The following is a 24,263-nucleotide window of genomic DNA, read 5'->3' as shown; positions in this document are numbered from 1 at the left end:
ATAGGGGGAAAATATTAAACATTTCTAATACAAGGTCAAGATTTGTGGAGTAACCGGGCTCTTGCTAGGTTATGATAGTGCCTATTTCGGAGAAATGCGCATGCGCCCGCGCATGCACATTCGTGAGGAAGAAGCTAGCCAGGAAGCAGCAAGATGGAGCCCCGAGACGCGGCAGCTCAGGTAAGTAATTTTCTTTATATGTACTGTTCTAAGTAATTGTAAAATGAGGGCGGGAGGGAGGCGGGCGGCGCGTAGTGGGGCTAGGTGAAGTGTGTGGGTGGGCGTAGATATGCCCCCACTCCGTAATGCTTCACATAGCCTCACTACGCCCACTACGCCCAGGGCTGCTGTTGTGCCCAGCATGTGTTTGTTGAAGTCACCAGTGATTATGAAGTTGGTGGTTTGTTCATCCGTTAGTATGTTGAACAGTTCTTCTCCAAGATGGGTAATGCCCCTGATCTTGTGGATGTAGGTATCCATTTATTAGTACCAGATACTGTTTTTTGTTCACCACTTGTGTCATTATTCTAACAACTTGTATTGCATTAGGGGGCACTAGTTTGATAGGCAGTGCTTCAACTGTGTAGATGCTCCTTATAGAAGTGTTAGTTACGAGACCTCCTTTACGGTGGCCAAATTTAGCCCTTTTGATGGCAGGTAGGTGGTGTAAATTAAATCCTTGCAAGTGAGTTGGTTGATCAGACCAGGTCTCTTGTACGGAGAAGATATCAAACATTTGAAGGTATGATTGCAAGTCTGGATCCATGGTCTTATTTTCCATGCCATTTATGTTCCAGGAGCAGAGATTCAAAGTAGTTTTTGTATTGGGTGTAGTTGTAGATTTTCGCCAGGGGTTGTGGCGCCTGGTATTTATTGTCCTGAATTGCCATGCACACTCTTGAGAAGCCGAGGATCCTGTTTTATTTGCCCTAAAGCCAGGCTGCAGTGTGATCTCTTTTCTCCTGGGGATGTGTTACGACCTCCCCGCAGCACTGAGAATTATCAAACATTGAACTGATCCTGGCCGGATTCAGGTTGGATCTTGGGTTCGACTAGCAAGGGTTCCAGTTATTTTGGTTTGGTGAAGGACAACACTTTGATGCCCCAGGTATTAAGTTGTACTTGCTCATTCAGGATCCTTTTGGCTACATCTGGCGAAGCCCAAACTGCTTTGGTTGCTTCGATTCCTGGATGGCCTGTTGACTCCACAAATTCTATTGATTCCAGATAGTGGGAACTTAAGTCCTTCAAACGATTGGTTGACATTAGGAGCCGTAAGATGTTTTCCCTGTTTAATATGTCTGCCAGGCCTTTGGATGTGTATTCAGGATGAAACACAATGGTTGATGATTGTGGTTGAGTCTGATGATCTCTAAGTAATACTGTAAGTTGAGACTTTACAGCGGGGTCTTGAGGGTTCCTTTCGTCAGACCATAATGGATCTGTGCAAGGTCCAGTGGTTGTTTCTAGTTCCCGGTGTCTATTTTCTTCTCCCTCTCAAGATTCGTCCTTGGGGTTTGTGTCGGTGTTAGTTGATTCTTGTAAGGGGTCCGTCCCACTGGGGGGTAGCCGTCCTTCCGCAGTAGCATTCCCTGCCATCTCACGACTGGGTTCATTCTGTGACTCTTCTGGAATTGCAGTGTTCCTTAAGTCTCCCTTCAATAGATTGCCAGGAGTTTGATTCTGGTTGTGGTTGTAGTATACTGTTGGATCTGTTTTCCTTTTCTGACCCTTTCTCCACTGTTTGCTTCCTTCAAGGGGTTTCCCTGTGGACATTTGCTGACCATTTGCACTCCCATTGGAGTGGTTGGCTCCCCTTGAGGGATCAACTCATTTGTTTCTTCCTCTATTGGCTGGATTTTTTCATAAGTCTGTCCTGATTCCAAGTTGGGACTGTCAGCTAGCTTTAAGACAGGCCGTTCTATGTTCGGTGAGGAGGCCAATGTTTTAGCTGGTTGATTAGTGATTGCCTCCTTTATATCGGCTAGTAGGTTGCCCATTACTGATGGCAGAGTTGACAATTTGTCTACGATTGTTACACAGGTGCAGCTGTACTGAGTAAGTTATTTGGCCTCTTCTGATCAGGTTGTTGAGGTCTGCCAGTTTGGTTTCAATGTTTGCGACAAAGATAGCGAGTGAGTTTAGAACCGACAGTTGAATGTCCATTTTGTCAGATTGGTATTGCATAGCATTTACAGACATTTGCATGGTATTCTGTAGGGAGGTCTAGATGCTTTCTTTCTCTTGCATTTTGGCTTGTTTTATGTTGGGTTCAGGTGACTTGCTGGTTTTTCCTTGTGATACATCCGGAGAAAGCTGGGTGTACGAGGCTACCAGTTCTTCCCATTCCTCTGTTGTAAGGTAAGATATCTCCAGATCCGGTTTCTGCATTTCTGGTGTGTTTGACCCTTGCTTTTTTATTGGTGGTTTGGTATAGAGCAGGGGTCTCCAACCTTTTCTGTAGTGAGAGCTACTTCTGATGAGTGAAAATCATTGTGAGCTACTAAATGCCAAGCAACTCGCGCATTTTTACGAGAGACACCCCCATACCCAGCTTCATTGACTTTAAGCCTGATTTATTCAAAGACAACACTGTGATTTGAACATGCACTGCAGTGAACTGATTCCCCGTGGAGAGCAAAATGAAAAAAATCAGTTCAGCAATTATTGATCGCCACTTGAAAAGAAAAAACAATTTTTTTTTAACAAGTGGCTGTTTTATTTCCATTACATGATCTGACAAATTCTGTGTTGGTACCCAAAATATGTGGATCTTTTAAAAAACATAAAGGGTGGCAGAATATGAAGCTAACCTATGATGGCTGCATGAAAGCAGTGCTCAACCAAATAGTTTGTACACACTGTGAGGTGCACAGCAGATTCCTTGTGATCGAAACTTGCTGCTAGTGGTGCCTGGGGATGGTGATCTGGTGATTCTGCACTAGCTGAGAGTGCTGCTTGGTGACTTGGCAGTGCATGGTATCAGAGGCCTGACAGCAACTGGGGCTGTTGGGAAGGCTGTACATGTGTCTCTTTTGCGGAGTCGCCCAAACCTGCTGCTGGCGCCCCAACAGCCCCTCAGCTCCACAGATGAAAGTGCCTACCTGACACAGCACATGGCTGTGCCTTTGAGATTCAAGTGAGTTCGGGGAGAAGAGCTGCTCCACTGCCAGTCACGTACTGGACCTGGATGCCACGGCCGACAAATCATTGCAAGGGCCTCATATTTGCATGCCAGATGAAGCCTTTCAGACAATTGAAGGAGCCTGATACCTGATGATATATTTATTTTTCACATATCACTGGGGTCACATTGGATCACGCGCCTCCCGCCGTTGTTCTCTACTGCGATCCTCCTCAACAACTTCGGCCCACCAATGAGTAATCCGGAGCGTGCACTGTGCAGGAGCCCACTAACGTTGATATGCCCAGCTGAAAATTAGTTTTGAGAGCAAAATATTACCTGGGCGACTAATGGTGGACCATTCTGTGCAATGTATTAATTCATTCCCCTTTCAAAAACAAACCCCTTTAACACCCTCGCCATGCAACCAAGCACTGAAGCTATACTCATCACAGTACTGACAGCTGACCTGCTGAAAAGCAGTTTTCTCTCTTCACACGACATACATCTATGAACCATTCAAATAAAGTTAACTAAATATATGACACCGGCAGGCGAAACATATTACATAAGTGTTAACTGCCTGGTTAGCAATGTGGTATCGAAAACAACCATTACAGGAAGCACCACGGAGAACTGACTGCCCCTTGAACTAAAAGGGGCACACCCATCCGTGCACACGATACACTACACATGTTTAAAATTATCGAACTCATTTTACTTTCACATTGACCAGCAAACACTGATACTAGATCAGGCGCTTAGCAAGCCTCTAGCCAGGAATACACAACCAAAGCACATTTGGTCGAGGGAAGTCCCAAATGCCATAAAAAGGACCCCTAGAATGTGAAAGTGCTTATTTGCCAAACTATTCGTGGAAGGCGCTAAATATGCAGTTTCTGTCCCCTGCTGCCGGGAAAACATGAATAACGGTCTTCTCGAATATGTAAATACATATTTATGCTGCTCGATTGCTGTCAATACCTGGTGCAAATTAATTTTAACACTTCATATGATGAGTGTAAGAATCACGGGACAAGGGGACACCAAGCAGGGGAAAATACCCTCTGAGGCCAGGCAGACTGCTTTTGTTATTTTCCCCTGCGCTGCCCCTCCAACTGCCACTGCTCACAACTAATAAAGTAACCACAACTATTTCAAGACATGGCTTACCGATTGATCAGCTGCTTCCCACACAGATCAGAGATTTGGTGGCAGGCTGGAAAAGGCAGGTGGTGCAAGTACTGGTAGGTTAGCAGTTCAGTACTGCCTGCGCCACGCCACTGCCATGCGATCAAGATTTCCGGCCTCTTTCTGCACCGTCACATGTCATGCAGATTGAAAGCACGGTGTTACGCTGCGAAAGGCAGGTGGCGTAGTGATGACTCAGATGACAAACTACGTCGTCCTCTTCAGCTCGCCCTCTACCCTCCCAGCTAAGCTCAGTTAAGCCTATCAGAGCAGCTGGTTTGGGTAAGGGCGGCAACAGCTATTAAAAAAAGGCCGAACAACGTTAAAAGAAACTAAAGGGTTACAAAATCAAAATGCTGCAGAGAGCTACTCACAGGACCTCGGCGAGCTACCGGTAGCTCGCGATCGACCGGTTGGAGACCCATGATATAGAGGATCTGGGGAGGTGTCTGTTCCTCAGCTGATTCTACAGATGGCTCTGCAATTGCAATTTTAAATGCTTTGGAAGACTGTGTTCCATCTCTGCAGACTACCGAGTTGCTGGGGTCATTGATTCCCTTGGTAGCCTTAGGTGTGGCTGGAAAAACTGAAGGCAACTCTTGCATAGGTGAAGTATTCTCCCGGTTGTCGTTGTTTTTGGCCTTGACTCGTATTGTTGGGGGATCTCTGGGAGCCCTACCTCTTCCTTTGAGCTTGTGGTATTGTGAGGTTGTACCCACACCTGTGCTTCTTGAGCATAGCTCTCTTCCTTCCTCTTATGACTCGTGAGCCTTTTTTCACGCCTCTCTCAGGCGTGTACTCTTTGGGGTTGTAGCCTTTTCCTTTTTCGCTCACTGTCATTGCTGTGTTATTACTGTTAGCCTGTCCTGGTGCCTCATGATCCATGCCTGCGTTTCTTATGTGGTATGTAGGACTTGCTGGTTCTTGCTGGTGACAGGGTCCTGGTCCAGCTGGTCTCCGTTCATCTGTTAGTTTGCTCCCCCCCTTCCTTCTTCCTCCTTCTTGCCTGTGCCTTCGCTGGTAGTTGTGAGCCTCCAGCATTCTGTGTTCTGTTGTTGGAGTATCTTAAGTTGGAAAGGGGGAGGGAGACCATTTATCCTGTCATTGCTCGTGCACAGCCCCGACACAGAGTCCCTTAGAAAGGTGTATTTAGTGCAAATTTTTGGTAGGCGTTGTTGTCTGTGGAGGCAGGACCAGAAGGGATCGGAGCTAATCCGGTGCAGCTTTTGCCTATTCTACAGCCTGCTACTTCACCCCTGCCCCCTTCCCTCCTCTACACCACACCTCCACCCGGCAGACTCAGTATTGGGAGCTACGCCAGCACCCCCTCAACTTGCACCAGCGCATGAACTCGGATTGAGGCGGAAGGCAGAAAGAGACTGACGGTGGGGCTCTTTGTGTGGGCCGAAACATGTTGGTACAATTACAAAAGGTTTAATTGAACGATTACATTTGATAAAAAATCCATAGAACAATAGTTATACATAACCCAGGTGCCCAACGAATAAAGGAACCCTTTGGGTATACCTGTAGGTATTTTTAACAGCAAAATTTCATATCTGGATCCCTGCTTATCCAGTCAGATTTAATTTAAGAACTCCTGACACAAAATCTTGGTTGAGTCTGCCCTGGTGGTATCATCCTACCAGGGTGTGGATAGGAGCTGATGATGAAGCATGTTGCAATAAGTGAGTGAGTCGTCTACTCCAATATCTTTGGCTATTCAAGAGGTTACCATCGAGGCCTACTCTGCCAAATAGTCTATAAATAGGCCTCTGTAAAAAAGTCAACTTTGAACATTCCAGTTGCCCTTTATGTCTAACTATTGAAGAAAAAGAGATCAAAAACAGAAAGAGGGGAGAAAATAAACAGATACAAGGTATTCTAAGGCTAACACTGTATCTGTAACTTAAATGTAAAACACGCAATTTCAAAGTAACACAAAATGTACATATGCAAAAAGTATGCAGTTCCTAGAGTGAGGGAAGGACGGGAGGATCTAGGTCAGGGAAACTGAGACAATAGATCTGGGGATTGCTCAGAAGCAAGAGCCCTCACCCACCTGTGTGGGTGTCATGCTTCATCATCAAGCAGTTCCTCGTTGGACTGGCGCTGCAATGCCTAATGGGCCCCTCGAGGGGGGTCTTTGCTGGAGATCTTTTGAGCAAGAGATGCAGATGTGAAGTGTAAGGTTGGAGATGCTCTAGTTATAGATTTATGTAAAGTTAATTAGTGGTATTAAAACTAACCCTGGGCGTAGTGGGCGTAGTGGGGCTACGTGGAGCATCGCGTAGTGTGGCCAAATCTATGCACACTTGCGTGCTCCGCGTAGCCCCACTACGTGCCGCCCGCCTCCCACCCGCCCTCATTTTAAAATAAGTTAAAGTATTTTAAAAGTATGAGAAAATGCCTTACCTGCGGTGCAGCGTCCCAGGGCTCCCTCTTCCTGGTTGACAGCAACTTCTTCTCACAAATGCGCATGCGCGGACGCCCGCGCATGCACATTTCTCGCGAGAAATGCGCATGCGCGGGCGTGAACATTCCAGTTGCCCTTTGTGTCTAAGTATTGAAGAAAAAGAGATCAAAAACAGAAAGAGGGAAGAAAATAAACAGATACAAGGTATTCTAAGGCTAAAACTGTATCTGTAACTTAAATGTAAAACACCCAATTTCAAAGTAACACAAAATGTACATATGCAAAAAGTATGCAGTTCCTAGAGTGAGGGAAGGACGGGAGGATATAGGTCAGGTAAACTGAGACAATAGATCTGGGGATTGCGCAGAAGCAAGAGACCTCACCCACCTGTGTGGGTGTCATGCTTCATCATCAAGCAGCTCCTCGTTGGGCTGGCGCTGCAATGCCTAATGAGCCCCTCGAGGGGGGTCTTTGCTGGAGATCTTTTGAGCAAGAGATGCCGATGTGAGGTGTAGGGTGGAGATGCTCTAGTTATAGATTGATGTAAAGTTAATCAGTGGTATTAAAACTAACCCTGGGCGTAGTGGGCGTAGTGGGCGTAGTGGGGCTACGTGGAGCATCGCGTAGTGTGGCCAAATCTATGCACACTCATGGCCCGCGTAGCCCCACTACGCGCTGCCTGCCTCCCGCCCGCCCTCATTTTAAAATAAGGTAAAGTATTTTAAAAGTAAGAGAAGATTCCTTACCTGCGGTGCAGTGTCCCGGGGCTCCCTCTTCCTGGTTGACGGCAACTTCTTCTCACAAATGCGCATGCGCGGATGCCCGCGCAGGCACATTTCTCGTGAAAAATACGCATGCGCGGGCGTCCACGCATTTGTGAGAAGAAGTTGCTGTCAACCAGGAAGAGGGAGCCCCGGGACGCCGCACTGCAGGTAAGCCATTTTACTTAGATTAAAATTCTTTAAATTATTTTAAAATGAGGGCGGGCGGGCGGCGGGTGGCGGGCAGCTCTGCTTCGCCGTGGCGTGTACGTAGCACTGCCTGCTACGCCTACTTCGTAAACCGCGAAGCAGGCAGCGCTACGTACACTCCGTGGGCGGAGCGGAGCACTACGCCCGGGCTTAATTAAAACTAGCTAAGAGAGACTGAATTAAATTTAATAGTTGGGTTCTCTTATAATGATAAAAAGGCAATGAGTTGCTGAAAGTGGAAGTAATGGTCTTATCCTGCTCATAAAGTAGTGTGTGTGTTGGTCAACATGTTTCTTGCCTCAAATGTAAAATCAAACCTAACCTACTTGTGGTTGGGGAAAATGTATGCAACATTAGCGAAAGGTACCCCAATCATATAACCATATCCTCACAGGAAAAGTATACCTGGGGATATCTGAAACCCAAACTAAGTTCGGTAAGCTACTGACCCTTTAGGTGATGGCAGAGACAACACTAGCTGTGGAACAAAAGATTTCCAGCTTGCTGATTCAGCGGGGACCTTCTGCCACCTTGAAGGCAGTGTGTTTTTCAAAGGCACAGTAAAGTCCGGCAAGTGTAATTGCTACTATAACAGAGCAGCTATATGTGTAGGTGAGTGAAGGAAGGACTTATGTTTGATATCACTGGGGGCCACCCAAAACAAACTTAGGGATGAGTTGTATGTATAATTAGAACCAGAATTTACCACTATTGCGGGGTAAAGATTGCTCATTGCAATGCACTTAATGGTGTGAGACAAACATCATAGTCCACATACATACTGGCCAGTTTCAGAAATGTCAGGAATTCATACCAAAATAGTGAAAACAAGCATGATAAGCAGTGCAAACAGAAGTCAGTATATTACAAATTCCCCGCTCATTATAGTGCACTCTTTTGAGACGGAACATGTCCTTGTGCCTGATAATCCGTACTGCTCCCACATAGATATGTGGAAGTGCTACATTGACAACATTTTCTTCATCTTCAGTGGTGACAGTTCCTCTATTATTGTTTTTTACCAGTGGTTGAACACACTCAACCCTTTCCTGACATTTACTTGCAAGTACAGCAAAGCGTGTCTCCCCTTTTTGGACCAACTTATCCATCCGTCTGCTGGCTCCCTCAAAACTGAATTATACAAATGTTGGGGAACATCCTTTACATCGCGGTTAGTACACCGCGATGCAGTTACATCGCAATCGTTACAACGACTGCGATGTTACAACGCTATGCCATTACAACGCAAGTCTTTACATTGACTTGCGCTAGATGGCGTGCTAACATTACAAATAGTGTAGTTTACTATCCCAACACCTTCCCTACTGTTAAGTGGACTGGAGTTGGAATAGTAAATTACGCTTTTCTAATGTTAGCACGCCATCTAGTGCAAGTCGATGTAAAGACTTGCGTTGTAAAGGCATGGCGTGGTAACATCGCAGTCGTTGTAACGACCGCGATGTAACGGTATGCGTTGTAAAAACTCGCGTTGTAACATCGTACATCCACAAATGTTTCTTTGTTTTTGATGCATCCCATTTTCCTTTGAGGAAAACAGGCTGCACTTTCTTTTTAAAAAAGATTGCTTTAATTAGAAGACATTTCAGACTTTGTTGGGCTGCTGACCCCAGCAGGACAGCATGCCTGTAAAGGTAGCCAATTTTCATGGGTCACAATGTACGGCCTACCTCCTGCATATGAATGAGGTAGGCTGAATTGCAAACCAGTATGAATCAGTATTTTGAGAACCAACATATTAATACATAGGTTGGTTCCAAAATATCAATGGATTTTTTAGAAGTTGATGCACAAATTGTGACCAATTTTAACAAATTCATTTCGTACATTCTATTAAGTAATCGCAAATTAGGAATCATTATTTGTCTCCGTTTACAGTTCCTTAATGGAATCTTTATACATGAGGGCCATTATGTGATACCATAAACATCAGTCATGCATTTGAAAGTCAGTTGGAATGATAAGACAGGGCACTAGTCGATTGCTGTGTTTCAGAAGGCAGAATACAAATCACTACCCACAAACTGAACTACCTTATTGGTAATATGTATTGTCATCTAGCTTAATAAAAGATGCAGAATTAAAGATTTTTGACAGAGGACCTCAACAGTGATATTGCTCAGATCATCAGAATTTCATACGCAAGCTTATATAGATATATAGTTTTACATGAACCATAAACATTTTCCACTCTGCCATAAAATATATGAAGACAACCTCTAGTACCATATCACATGTGGCTTACCAAATGATATTTCTTGAAATGTTAAGCACATACAATGTGTTTATTCTTCCAAGTAAAAGTCTGTCTCACTGGTTCACAGTGGCTATCAAGATCATATGGCATTTACAAATCTTGGTACACAGTCGGTATCAATGATATTGATATGAATTTTGAGGGCATAATAAAACCAAGTACAGATGTGGATAAATATGTTTCAATATCTGGGACGGCCATTATGAGCACATTCTCGAACTTTTCAGGTCAACTGCCAGAATCCTACATTATTATAATACTTATTATTATTATTAAATACACCAACTGGCATGGGTATCACACAGACTTTTGCGGTTTAGCCAGTCACAGATTTGGAAACCAAGTACCTTTTTAAAGATCAAATTGTTTATTTTGATGTTTCTTAGTTCATAGATAGAACAGAGTTTTCACCTGAAAACACTTTGTGTTATATAAAGAAATTTGTGTATGTAATCTGTTAGTCCCTGATTCCAGTATGGCAAAGAATGTTCTGGAGGTTGATTTACCTTTTAAAGAAAATGATTGATTTGTTTCATATGGCATCTCTGACTTACTTTTTAGTTGTAGAGTTGTGTTTTAGTTGTAGAGTTGTTTTTAATAGCTTTTTTTTTAAAACAGATAAGAATGTTTGTTTAGACATTTCTGGACATAGTTGTGTCCCTCATCAAATCTGGACATGAATCTTATAGAGTTTTTCTGGATCTTCTCATTCTTATTTTTAAGTTATAGAGTAGCATTTTCTACTGCATGGGTAATGAACTGCCTAGTATAACCTTGGTAGAAGAGCCAGTCAAATGATTCCATTGCTTTTTGTTTAAATATTTCATCCTCACTACAGTTTCTCTTGATTTATTCATTCAGGATGTTTTGATCAAATATTTTTGATGGCTACTAGCACCAAGTAGGACTGCACTGATGGATGTGGTATTTCTACAAAGTTTAGTGTGTAATGCATTAGGATACATATAGTACGCAGTGCAGTTTGCCACTGGGTAGTTATAGTTAGCATCGTTATTACCGAGAAACAAAAAGAGGCTGAAATAGACCCTGTGTCTGCCTCTAGTAATATATTACATCACTGGTTGACGCAGTAGCGCATTGGATAGGCACATCTGTGTTTATTTGTGCCTCTCCAGAGATTTTTGTATACCTATACTAGTTTCCTACTCCAATACTGGGCAATTCCAAGAACTGGATGAGGTGGGCTTACTCATGTAATGCGACATCATCACAGGCAAACTCATCCCACCCAGGTACGATGATGCTACCAGGGCACCTCAAATGGGACTATCTTGAAGAAAATTACTAATCTTAGCTAAAAATAACTTGGGGTAAAGCACAAGAAAGCCTTTATTAGGTGGTACCCGAGGAACATATAAAAATTAGGGATTCTGTGGAGTTACATTAAAACTGCGCAATATTCCACTGAGTTCTGCCCACCCCCAGTTCTGTATTGTGGCACATATGGTGATTGTGCACTCATCGCCTTGTACATAAAATGGCATGTGTCTCACAATGGGAAACTCACACATCCAGATTTAGCTGAGGGACCACAGTTGCGATTACCTTTTGAAGCACTAACAGGCATGCAGCTGTCAGCGCTGCCAGTGGAGATGCAATGCAGTTCTGACCTTCTACTAATGAGGATAAACACTGATACCATGTCTCCTTATTAATGCACATATAGGACCAGAATGCAGCATTTAACCTTTATAAATTGTTGACCAATGAAGCATGAGGTTATGTTCGCAACACGCATGCCTCTACGGGGGAGTTTCTAACCCTGCCAACAATATATATTCAGAATGCGTAGCACTCTCTGCACAAACACATTTAAGCTGCTCTGATACAGACCCCTTCATAATACAAGATTGGCCATTTCATGATTATTTTTCTTTGTTTTTCTTAAATTGGGTAATGTTGTAATTAAGTTCTATCAAGAGGACGAGTACAGCTTCCTACAATGAGATCTTCGTTGGTGTGGAACACACAAACCCTGACTATTTGAGAAGTCATGCCTCTGCCCCAACTTCCTCTGCAAACTCCCTGCCCCGCAGGCCTGCCCTCAGACTAGTACCTTCTGTGTGGCAGCTGAAGGACAGGATGGTGCTGGAAGGCTTGAAGATGTACAGAAAGTAGCAGGAAAAGCATTTCATGTTCATGGACGGGGAGTGCAATGGTCTCCCCGCTCCATGAGGATGCTGCCAGAAGAGCAGCAGCAGTCTACATCACAGGCTCTTTATCCAGTGATTCTAGGTGGGTGCACGGCTAGGGAAGTTGGGAACCCTCTACTGCTGGACCCTATTTTGCCACGAGTGCCGGAGAGGGGAAATCCCACCTCACGTTTCCGGCTTCATGCTGCTGGAACTAGCCAAACCCAGTTAGTCCCCACTCACTCCAAACTCAGCAGTATATACGAAGGCAGATTGGACAAAGGCTTATGCTGACTACACTGCCGATCAGCACTTCCTAATTCTGCATGGTGCACTAGGAATGACTGAAGTGCCATCAATACTCCAATCCTAGGTCACCTTATATACTAGTAGTACCGCCTGCTCCTTGACAGCTCCGAGAATATGTTCGGCCATTCGATTGGTTGTTATTCAACTTGTTAGAAGATCAGCGATGGAAGACGGACACAAGGTTGATATCACTGACGGTCCATGTGATAGTGCTAAGTGATTAATTTCATCGGCGGAACAGTGGAATTTATTATTAATTCCCCGTTACAAGAGTAATGAAGAATTAATAAGTTCCTACAATTCCACAGGTGGAATAAAAAATTGTGCCCACCCCTAATAAAAATATGTAAGAAGTATGGTCAGAGGATGTTATTGGGTACCACGGCCTTTACGTAACTCTGTGATGCCAACATGTTTCTGCCCCTAGGTAGCCTAACTTGGTCTCGGGATTGCGTCAGGGCTTATTTTAGGATTCCTATATTAATCTATGTGGTATTGTAAAAGAAAGGACCTACTTCTCCCTGTAAGATCAAAGATAATTTATCTGATATAAGAGTAAAGAAAGATAATGGTATTAGGGTAGACAATAATTTTAAAATTATGCGCACAATCATAGCACATTTGACACTACACACAAGCTCACACTACATTCTCAGATGAGTGAAGTACCACACGTGAGGATGAAGCCATGCTGCATTACAATGTAACACCTGCTACTTTACCTAATCCAGAGAGACCCTGTGGCTCATGGTCTGTTCAGGGGTTGGCAACTCCTATTGTCACACCTATAAGAAATGTATATTACATATATGCTGCAGTACAGGGAGAGATTAGCATTCTTAGTGGGGTTTGGGCTCCTTGTTTTGAGGAAACAATTATTGCACTTTAGTCCTTAATATGATCTATTCTATTTTATTCTGCAGTCTTCCATAAAGTAGACCATGTTCCTTAAACATGCCCCCATTTACAAATGTAGTGGTGCAGGCAACAAAACAAAAGAAAAGTACCTTGCCACCAAAGCAAACTGATTTTTGTATAGAAGCAGCACATATGTCACTTACTTCATCAAGGAGATTCGCCCTATGTGATTCTACTTTGCCCCCAAGTACAGTCATCTGGTGGGAAGATGTAACGAAAATGATTGCCTTTGTATCCTGTCATGAGACGCCTTTAATTCAGGTTGTACCTCTTTCTCATGCGTGTTTTAGCCAGTCAGTTTATACAAGGCATTGAGACACCTGAGTGGGGCAGGCTGAGCGCGTTGTGTTCCCCGCTATTGTTCTAGAAAGGGTTAGCAGAGGAAACGTGTCCAACAGTGGCATGCCCAAGAGTTGCAATGCACGGTACGTTCTGTGAAAGGAAGCATGTCCAATGGAGACACAACCTTTGCCTATGTTTACCCGTAGCACATGCGATTTTCAGCGGAGGATGGTTGAATTTGGAGTCCTCTCGTGGATGTGTCCCATTTTTATCCTTTTAAGAGTAAAGTCTTGGCAATTAAATTGCTCATGTTTTCTCAGAATGCACCATATTTGAGTTGTGATATTACAGATGATGTATTCATTACTCTGTATTTCCCTTTTAAATCCTCCCGCTAGTAAACAGTAGAAGATGCAGGGAAATTTTATTTCCATGGTCAAAATTAACCGTTTTATCATATATATATATATATATATTTCTGGGAATGTTGTTTTTTTCTATAATTATAGCATTGAGTGCGAGGCTTTTTACAGTGTTGTGCAGTTTGAAATCACATCCCTCAGAGTGGAGTGAGATCCTGTCCCATATATTAGGATATATATGGGGTCTTATAAGGCCTACATAGTTTGTTTTCCCCCATCATGATTAATTTATTTCCCACGGGACTACAAGGGATCCCATATTTGTTTCACTGGGTATCAGTGTGCAGCCTAAACATCCATCGCTGCTCATACTTGACGAAGGCATTGCTCATGTTGCCGTTTCTTTGATCATGTTTTTCTATTATATACACCTCAATGTTGTACTCAGTGTGTTTGAGTTCATTAAAATTTTATGTGATCTTGGTGCCAACTTTTTTACACCTTATTGCGCTTCTGTGTTCTGTTATTCTTATACAAACTTTCCTTGTCATCATGCCAATATATAACAGGTTACCAGGGTATTTCAGAACATAGATTACATTGCTAGAGTTGCAATTCGTGAGGTGTTTCAACTTCCAAGGTGTTGTTAGTCCCAGGTCAATGGTTTTGCATTTTTTTGTGAATTGATATACCCCACAGTTCTCACATGGTTGGTGGCCCTTGGGGGTGGGTGTATTCCATAGCATCATCTGTGATTCCGAAGTCTGTTTGTAGGGCATGTGTGCACTAGTGTATCCCCGAGGTTCTGACTCCTCTTGAATGAGAACATAGGTTGTTTAATTTTGAATTTTCCAGAGTTCAATATGCTCCAGTGTTTTTTTTTAAATAGTTTTGTTACCAGATTTGAGATGGGGCAGAAAGTTGTCACACAAATGGGTCTTGGTGCCCATGGATTTTTGTAAATGCCCAATAGTGCCTCTATGTCATTATTCCTAGCCCTCTTTTTTGCTCTCACAATGATTTTCCCTGGGCTTTTTCTCTGTTTGTTACTCGTTTCTTTGGCCTGTTCTTGATAGCCGCTCACCTCAGTGCAATTCTTTCTTAATCTAAGGAACTGTCCTATTGGTAGACCCTCTCTTAGGGACCGTGAATGAAAGCTCTCAAAAGGTAACAGACTATTCTTATTTGTGAGATTGTAGTAGACTTCTGTTTTTAAGATGCCATCTTCTGGATATATCCTCAGATCTAGAAATGGTATCTCAGTCTCACTAATACTCATTATGAATCTGAGAAAAGGATCAAGGCTATTCACTCATGCATTGAACTCAATTGCCTCCTCCTTAGCACCCCTCCAGATGAACAGGATGTCATCAAAGCACCTCTTTCACAGCCTCATTTTGTTAAGAAACAGGTTGTTTTCGCTATAGACAAACTGGGTTGGAAAATTGTCCATGTAGAGGCATGCCAGACTGGGGGGACTGGTACTACCCATGGAGATACAATGGGTTTGTAGGAAATAGTCTACTTCATACTTGAATACATGTCTCGTTAATTCCATACGTGCAAAGTCTAGTATAAAGTCAGCAGGCATTGTTTCATTTTCCTGTTTGAATTTTAATAGTTGCTCAATCACCTCTAGTGTAGATTCTTGGGGTATGTTAGTATGTAACGATTTCACATCTAGTGTGAGTAGGAGTTCTGCATCCGGTTCAAAAGTCATGTCATTCAATTTATTCAAGATGTCCTTCATATCCTTCAGGTACGAAGGCATTCGATTCACTAATGATTTATGAAAGAAGTCACAGAATTATGATTGAGGTTCAAGCGCCTAACCTATCCCTGACACTATAGGGGGTGGCCTGGCAGGGGGTTTGTGCTCCTGTGGACTTTCAGAAGTATATAGAAATACAGTGTCTTTGGTTCTTTTTCTAAAAGGGAATCTGCCTCCTTTTCTGTTATCCAACCATTTTCTAAGGCTCCTTTGACAGAGAAGATAATCTCCTCCAAGATGATGTTGTGCTTCTTTTTGTGGAGGTCTTGTTGAAAACGTCCCAAATCTGATATATTTGCAGCATACAAGTTTGTACCTACAATGGAAGCACATTTTTTATTATTTTGCGCTGTGTATCACCAACCTAGAAAAAATGGATTATTTCAATGTGTTGTATTCTGAGAATAAGGCATTACCCTATGGCATGAAGGATTTTAAAATTGGACACCAATGATCTTTCAGAGTTTGGTTTGAGCAAGTAACTAGACTTTGCTTGATGCCTGAGAGAGACTTTGAGTGGGCAGAAAGAGGGACTTTCCAATATAATTGAACTGCAACATAATAACATAATATAACTTGATTTTGTATTTGTATTTTATATTGAGGAAAGAGTAGAAATGAAGGTTGATTTGACATTTGATATTCTAACTCCAGTCCTTCAGATATGGCATAAAGGTTAAAGGAATAGGATGATATTAAGTAGTCTAAATCAAGACCCACAAACAATGGAGAAGCAAGCTATGTAAAAAGGATTAGATTTTTTATTTTTTAAGTTAATTAAGCCTTATTAAAGTTAAACAGAAGTACAGTATTACAGTAATGAGCAATAAAAATCAGAAAACAAACACAAATCTAAACAATTACATTTGTAATCCTGTAGTAGGGTAAAAAGTGAAATAAATATGACAAAAATGCAATTGATTCTAAACATTATCCGATGCAAAGTTACATTTTATACCTAGCTATGTGATTTGCAAAAAATGGAAGTGAAGAAGAAAAGAGAAAAAAATCAGAAGAATGAAAATTATGACAGCACTAAAGGGAAGAAAAAGATGTAAGAGAAAAGACAGAGGAAGAAGAAAGATTTTCTATCTAACATTTTGGATAGAAAGTGAAGAGTAGTCAGAATATTGCATAACATTTTGGTCCCCCATTTTTCTGCCCAAATTCCCCCGATGAAAGTAGGAGTTCCACAGGTCTCTATTTTGAGCCCAATCTTTGGTTAACATATATATGGCTTCCCTTGCGCTCCTGGCTGAGTAATATGGGGCAAAAGTAATATCCTATGCTGACGACACGCAGTTGCTGTTTACTTGCGAGAAGGGTGATGCGCTGGAAGGAAGTGAAATAAACACTTGCCTGACAAAGGTGTTCGCCTGGTTTAGGCAAAATCAACTGCTATGTGATTCAGATAAATCTGAAATTATCTTTTTCGGCCATAGTCCAGGTGAGGAATGGCGCCAATGGTGGCCCTAGAATATGTTCCCCCAGCAAAACTCAGTTACCACTGTAAAAAACCTTGGGGTGAAACTGGACGCTGACATGTCCATGAAGTCCCAGGTTCAAACAGTGGCCGGCACTTGCTTTGGGCTATTGAAAATGTTGAGGAACTTTCTCCCCTTACTCACGGTCGCGCATAGGAAAACAGTGGTTCAAGCCTTTATCACGTTGAGGTTGGATTATGTTAACGTTTTGTACCATGACCTTCCTGATTGCTTATTAGGCTGCCTGCAGGGGGTAAAAAATGCAGCGGCAAGGGCCGTACTCATGGTTGGCCCCAGGACACATATGATGCCTCATCTGAAGTCCCCGCACTGGCTCCCGGTGCGAAAGAGGGTAGACTTTAAAGCCCTGGTGCTGGCTTTTAAGGCTTTTCACAACATTGGGGCTCCCTATATTAGGAATAGAATTCAGCCCTATGCTCCATCCAGAACCTTGAGGTTGTCGATCGTGCCAAAGTTCTTTCATTCTCGTATGCGGGGTTGCTCATTCCAGGTGGCGGCCTCCAAGCTATGGAACAGCCTGCTGTCCTCCCTGAGACAGGTACAGGATCTCCTTAGATTCAGGAGAAATCTAAAAACTTGGCTCTTCCAACATTAGACAAGGTTACTGGCCGTTGTATGCACTGTTCTGTTAAGGGGTCCCATTAGCGCCAGGACACTCTCAGGAGTAGCTGCGCGCTCTATAAATACCCAGTAACATAAAATAACATAGAAAGCGAAGAGAAGTCAGAATATTGCAAAGAAATTGTAAATATATATAAATAGATATAATCAGAATAATGAAAATATGAAGAAATGTTTATAACACTATCAATATTGATATTAAAAGTAGCTCATGTATAAAAGGAAAGCTGCAAGAAAAACACAGGGCTAACACATTTATTGTGGTTATTTATTGTGGTTCCCCTTTAGCTCTTTACCTATTTTCAATTTCCCTAATTGCAAAATTATACAGCCTAGCCAACTGCATTGCATTGTATGCATATTTTCAATGGCCTCTTCTTAGTAAAAAGCCACTTAGCCACAGTGTTAGGCAGCCAAGCCATGTACCTCAGAATTTACTGATCTAACTCCAATACCACAAACACAGAGGAAACTCCACAAATAAATGGGGTAAGGCTTAGTCTCCTAACTCCATTCCTATAAACCTTGGTGAAAGGGCAGAAATGAAGAGGGTGAGAATTACTATTCTAACTCTAGCCCTACAAATGATGGGGAAAGTGGATACATGATGGGTCAGATTGAGATTTACTATTTTAACTCTAGTTTTACAAACATTGGCGAAAGTCAATAAATAAAGTGGGTGAGATTTACTATTCCATCTCCAGTACTACAAACATTGTAGAAAACTTATAAATAAAAAGGATGAGATTTACTATTCTAACTCCAGTTCTACAGACAATGGGAAAAGTGTAATTATGAAGGGCATGTGTTTTACTATTAACTCCAATACCAATAACATTGTAAAAAATGTATAAGTAAAGGGAGATGGCAGATTTTCCATAATAATGCCAGTCTCTGAGTCAATTGTGAAAGTGCAAAATGCAAGGACAGTGAATTTCACTATTCTAACTTCAGACCAACAGACATAGAAAAATATGCATAAATGAGGGGAGCAATATTTACTATTCTATCTTCAGTCCTAAAAGCATTGAATAATGGGATTTGCAATTCTAACTCCAGTTCAACTTTGATGAAAGTGCACAAATAAAAGCAATGTGATTTACTAGTCTAACTCTAAAAGAGAAAAGTTTGCGGAAAGTACATAAATCCAGGTGGGATCATACTTGGTATTCCCACTAAAGTGCAAACAAAATTATTTTTTAACTGTAGGAAAAAAGTATAGGAGAATCAAACACACCTTTTGCAACAAGGAGGCATTCTATTAGAGGTACTTGGATATTCACATGCAACCACTGTGAGTTTTAACACAAATCCCTATCTACTAACAATGGCAGACAGGGATTTGTACCTGAAATGTGTGCCTCCTCAACACATATGTAACGATGTGTCAAGTCTTAAAACTCTCAACATTTTCCCTAATTTGTATGTGTGCTGCACTGTACAGCCATAGAGGGAAAAGTATTAAATTATAGATTTTATACTTAAAGGGTCCCCTTCCAGTATAAAACCTATGTTTAACAGAAGGCACACATCCTTGCACATCAGTGCAAGGATGTGTGCGGAAAACCAAAGTCCACCAATACAGGAGGAGAGAAAAACAGCACCAAATCTTAGTTTATATGGGGCTGGTTTTCTCTCTCCCTTTGACACAACGCAGGACAACAACTCTGCCTGTTGAGCTGTGTTGCATCAAAAGTTGGTATTTCTGCCCCATAGTGTCATGCTTCACCTATGATATTTCAACATCAGTGGAATGCAGGTACAAGAAGCTGGGAACAAGATCAAGGCACTGTGAAATGGCTCATGTTCATGACAAAGCTGACAAGCTCTTGAAATGGCACAGCCACAAACCGCAATTGTTTAGATTCTGCTACTCCAGTTTCACCACCAAATTTTCCTCTCACTTTTGTCAGCTTTACCTGCAACACCTTCTACTTGACGTATTCGAAATACAAGCTCTTAAGGAAAATGTTGGAACGAGACATCGCTGGAAACACAGGTAGGTGTAACTTGCAGTTCAATGATGCAGAGATAGACAGAACAACCCCTCGCCAGCTGACCAACTGCTAACTGGCGCTCCTAGAATCCCCCACTAGAATTGGAACACAACAAGTGTTCTAGAAGTAAGAACTAGGATCCCATCCTCGTCGCCAAAATGTTGGAAAGAGACATCGCTGGAAACACAGGTAGGTGTAACTTGCAGTTTAATGATGCAGAGATAGACAGAACAACCCCTCGCCAGCTGGCCAACTGCTAACTGGCGCTCCTAAAATCCCCCACTAGAATTGGAACACAACAAGTGTTCTAGAAATAAGAACTAGGATGAGCAGTACACAAGAATGCATTAAGATGCATTTACAACAGAAAGCTGCCCAAAGGAAACAGAAAATCCATATGCAGAAATGGTGATAGGTATGTTGATATACTCTCAAATTCCAGTATGACCTGACATTACAAGCACCGTTATTGAATCAAAATCTATCAAAAGTACAATTGTTAAACGTGACAGGGCCTAATGTTGTACAATGTCACCCTCATTCAACTATACACCAGGTCTTTTGTTTATTGAGTTGTGGCTTCAAATCTGGTCTCATATGCGCTTAGAGTAATTTTCTTTTCCATTGCAGGATAACTTTCAATCAAGAAGGATCCAGGCCACAAACGTTCTCCCAAATGTAATATAATGAACTTGGAGTGAGTCATTGTCTCAGCATATTGCTGTCCAATAAGCTCTCATAGTAAAACTCCTAATGCAGAGGGAGAGGTGTATTTCATACACTCTTGAAGTAAAATAATTCCTTGATATTTTAGTTTTGGATCTTTTTAACAATGCACCCACACATTTCTTCTCAAAATATCACCAAACATATATCAACCAGGGGTTCTTGCCTTGCCACGGACTGCTATTTGCCGCCTGGTTTACGGGATAGCGCTGCTCTCCCCAAGTGCTGCTTTGCCGCCGGAGCCCTTAGCCCACCTCCCGCCGACTCGCTGGAACCACCACCTTGCTGGCGAGGTTGCCGAGTGGAGTGAGGGCGGAGGACTTCATCTCCCAGCTGCCCCTGCGGCTACACGCATCATTCTGCAGCGCCAGGAGGCGCTTAAAAACGTTGTAAGCCCCGCCTCGCGGGACGCCGGGCTAAGCCCGGGCAAAGGGCGGGCCCTCTTAGGCCTTCAGAGGCCGAGTGAGGCCGGGCAGGGCCCATTTTCATTTTGTTTTCATCTGTATTCCTCGACATTATTGTTTGTCATGGCCCAGAGTCCCGACAAAGTCATCCTTGAAAAGCCGGGGGGGTTGATAAATGGCTCTCTTGATAAATACTTTACAAGGGTCCTCCCGGACGAAGACAGGGAAAACATACTGGCAGAGCTCAGGGCAGAGCGTCGACGCTCAGTTGAAAGTTTGAAATACAGGGCTCCCATAGATCTCACGCTCCACGCCCTTTCCCATGATGGAGGTAGCCCTAGTGGTAAAGAAGACTTTCTTTCTCAGGAGAGTGTCCCACCTTTGCTGCGAGATTGTACTCCCATACCTCGTGTTCCCATTGACCAGGACATAAGTGACACTCCTCTTCCCAGTCCTATCAGTACAGCTGTCGACCTGACCACCCAGACCCCTATCCGTGGCAAACCGGCTAGGAAGAAGCCGAAGAAACCAGTGACGGTTAAGAGTCATGGTCCACCACCAAGTAAAAGAAGACGAAAGGAGGGGGGGGGGGTCTGGTTAAACCCAAGATCAGTCATTTCGACTTTGGTAAGAACACAAAGCCTGTTGCTAGAACTGTTCCAGCGACAGCGGCCGTACCAGCAATTTTGCCAAATTTGGCACTCCCCCCATCATCTGCACACCTTGAAACAGATGCTAACATCACTGAGTCATCCCCTATCCTTGTTGAATCGCTGCTGAAGGCAGCACCCTCGACTGCTTCACAAGATAATATGGGACATCTAATTAGGTCTTTCATTCTGCCCATTATTGAGAGTTTGAAGAGGGTGGAGAAAAGACTTGCGGACATAGAGTCCGTTATAAGCAGCAAGGTTGATTCGATCAGGGGCTCAGGTGAGTGTGGCTGTGCCACTCACTTCCATGGCCACACTACCTATCAATAATGCCCCTAAAGTCACATCCCAATCTACCAAAGCTACATTACAGCCTTCTAGTCAGGCAGATTCTAACTAACAAAGGTTACTGCCCCATAAGCATGTAAATAAACCGGCTGGTAATCCTGCTAGTGAAGTCTCGAGGGGAAGGGCAAAGGCACCCACAGGGAACACGCGGAAAGAGTGGAGAAGTAATAGACACACCGGGGCTTTAGCGAATAAAGGGCCACAAGTAGAACTACCCCCAGAAGCTGTGCCCTTTGTTGTTGTTCTGACGGGGGTGCCCACATTGGCAGACAACAAGAGGGAAGGGTTCGCCCAGTTGAAAAATAAAATCATGCACTGGCTCAGTATATACAGACCAATCATAAAGAACATCAATAGTGAGATAGTGCACATTAGGCGACTCCCTTGGCTGGGTGGCAGATGCAAAGATATCGAGGGAGACTTAGTTGTAGTTAATTTCAGAGATCCTCGCGCGGTTGACTATATACTAAATTGGCCTACGGGAAATGGTAATAACTGCATCATCCCCCGTGCCTTGACATATTTTTATCCTAGATCCCTGGTGCTCCCCCTAACCCATACAAGTGGACAGGCTCCCACTCATACAAACCTCTTAATATCATACAACACTAGGCAACCGGCACATGGACAATACACAGCACCCGCTGTTGATCTCTTTGGGTGGAACATCGTACCTCCTAGATTTAACAGAAATACCAACTGGAGAATCGATCATTTGAGACCCTCTACACCCCTGGAGACAGTGAACAGGTTTGATGTGTTCACTGGTATGGATGATTGCGACTGAAGATTACAGTCTACGCTGGGCATGTGGGGCCGATTATGCGCCGCTAGCCCAGTGGGCAGTGATTATGGGGTCCTTATGGAGGCCATCAGCCCCGATAATGGGAAAGTGGCTCCTATAGCAGCCAATAGTTCTGATAATAGTGGGACCACAACCACCACACAATTATTGTTTTTGGGGTGCAATGGTGACAGTAGTTTATCCCCAAAATCAATAGGCCCATTAGAAGTTACCATCGAGCCTATCCCATGTGTGCAGGGTGGGAATAAGGGGGTTATCCCTGACTTGTCCGCCACAGGTTATAAGGTTATCCATTTGGTATCTTGGAATGTGGCTGGGTTGCAAAAAAAGATGGCTTTTCCAGAATGGAATGCGTTTATCGAGAAGTTCGATGTATGCATGTTCCAAGAAACCTGGAGTTTGCTCCCAGTGCACAAATCCGGTTATGCAACCTTTTTCTTGCCCGCACTAAGTTGTGGGAAGGGCAGACCAGCAGGAGGCCTACATGTCTGGGTAAAAATTGAACTGAATTGGGATGTTACCACCCACGAATCAGCGAGTAGGGATATCCAACACCTTTCATTTGCAGGGCAAAACAAGGGCAGTAGGATAGATTTATTTAATATCTATTCTAGAGGGACCCCGGGGGATTCAACCTCATGTACATTAGTGACCTTAGAACAGGCACTAGCCAACTGCCCCCAACCTCTAAAATTATTGTGGGAGGGGACTTTAACTGTACATTCGAACCCCTCAGTGGGGATGATCCCTTGGGCATAGAGGAGGAGGATTCTAGATGGTCCATTCCAGCCCTGTCATTAGCCCCAATCAGAAAATGGTCAGCAAAGGCAATACAGATCAATGCCCTTACCGTGGAATTCAACTTAAGAGCGCTAAATGGCAGGACACCCTCTGACCGTGCTGGAGCGATGACATTTAATAGGCTTAATGGCCCGTCTAGAATTGATTATATCTTATTGGATGTCACATTGTGGTGTGATCTAATAGATATGGAGGTGGTACCTTCGCAGGATAGCGACCACAACCCCTTATGTATGAAGCTAAGGTGGGGTAAACTAAAAGGATGTGTGAATAATGTCCCTTTGAGGTCAACCAACGAGGTCGTCCCTTTTAATGGTAATCGTAGGCTGAAATGGGATAAGGTTCAATTCAAGGAGGGTAATCTTGCGTGGATCAGGGCGCACGTAGCAGATCTGACTGTAGAGCTGGCGGATCTTGAACTGGGAAAAGGTAGTGCCCAGGGGTCGCCCTTCGCCTTGGCTTATAAAAACGTAATAGAGGAAGTAGGACAATACTTTTTAATCCAGGGTAAAAGTGGTAGAGTGAATAATAAACTGCCCAAAGCCAGTAACCCTTGGTACTCGGACCAGTGTAAGGTAAAAAGGAAGGAGCTAACAGTTGCCCTGCTTAAAAAGAATCCCTCACTAGTTAG

This window comes from Triturus cristatus, chromosome 10 (genome assembly GCF_964204655.1).
Source record: "Triturus cristatus chromosome 10, aTriCri1.1, whole genome shotgun sequence".
In the NCBI taxonomy this organism is placed as follows: domain Eukaryota; kingdom Metazoa; phylum Chordata; class Amphibia; order Caudata; family Salamandridae; genus Triturus; species Triturus cristatus.
Note: the sequence above shows the minus strand (reverse complement) of the source record.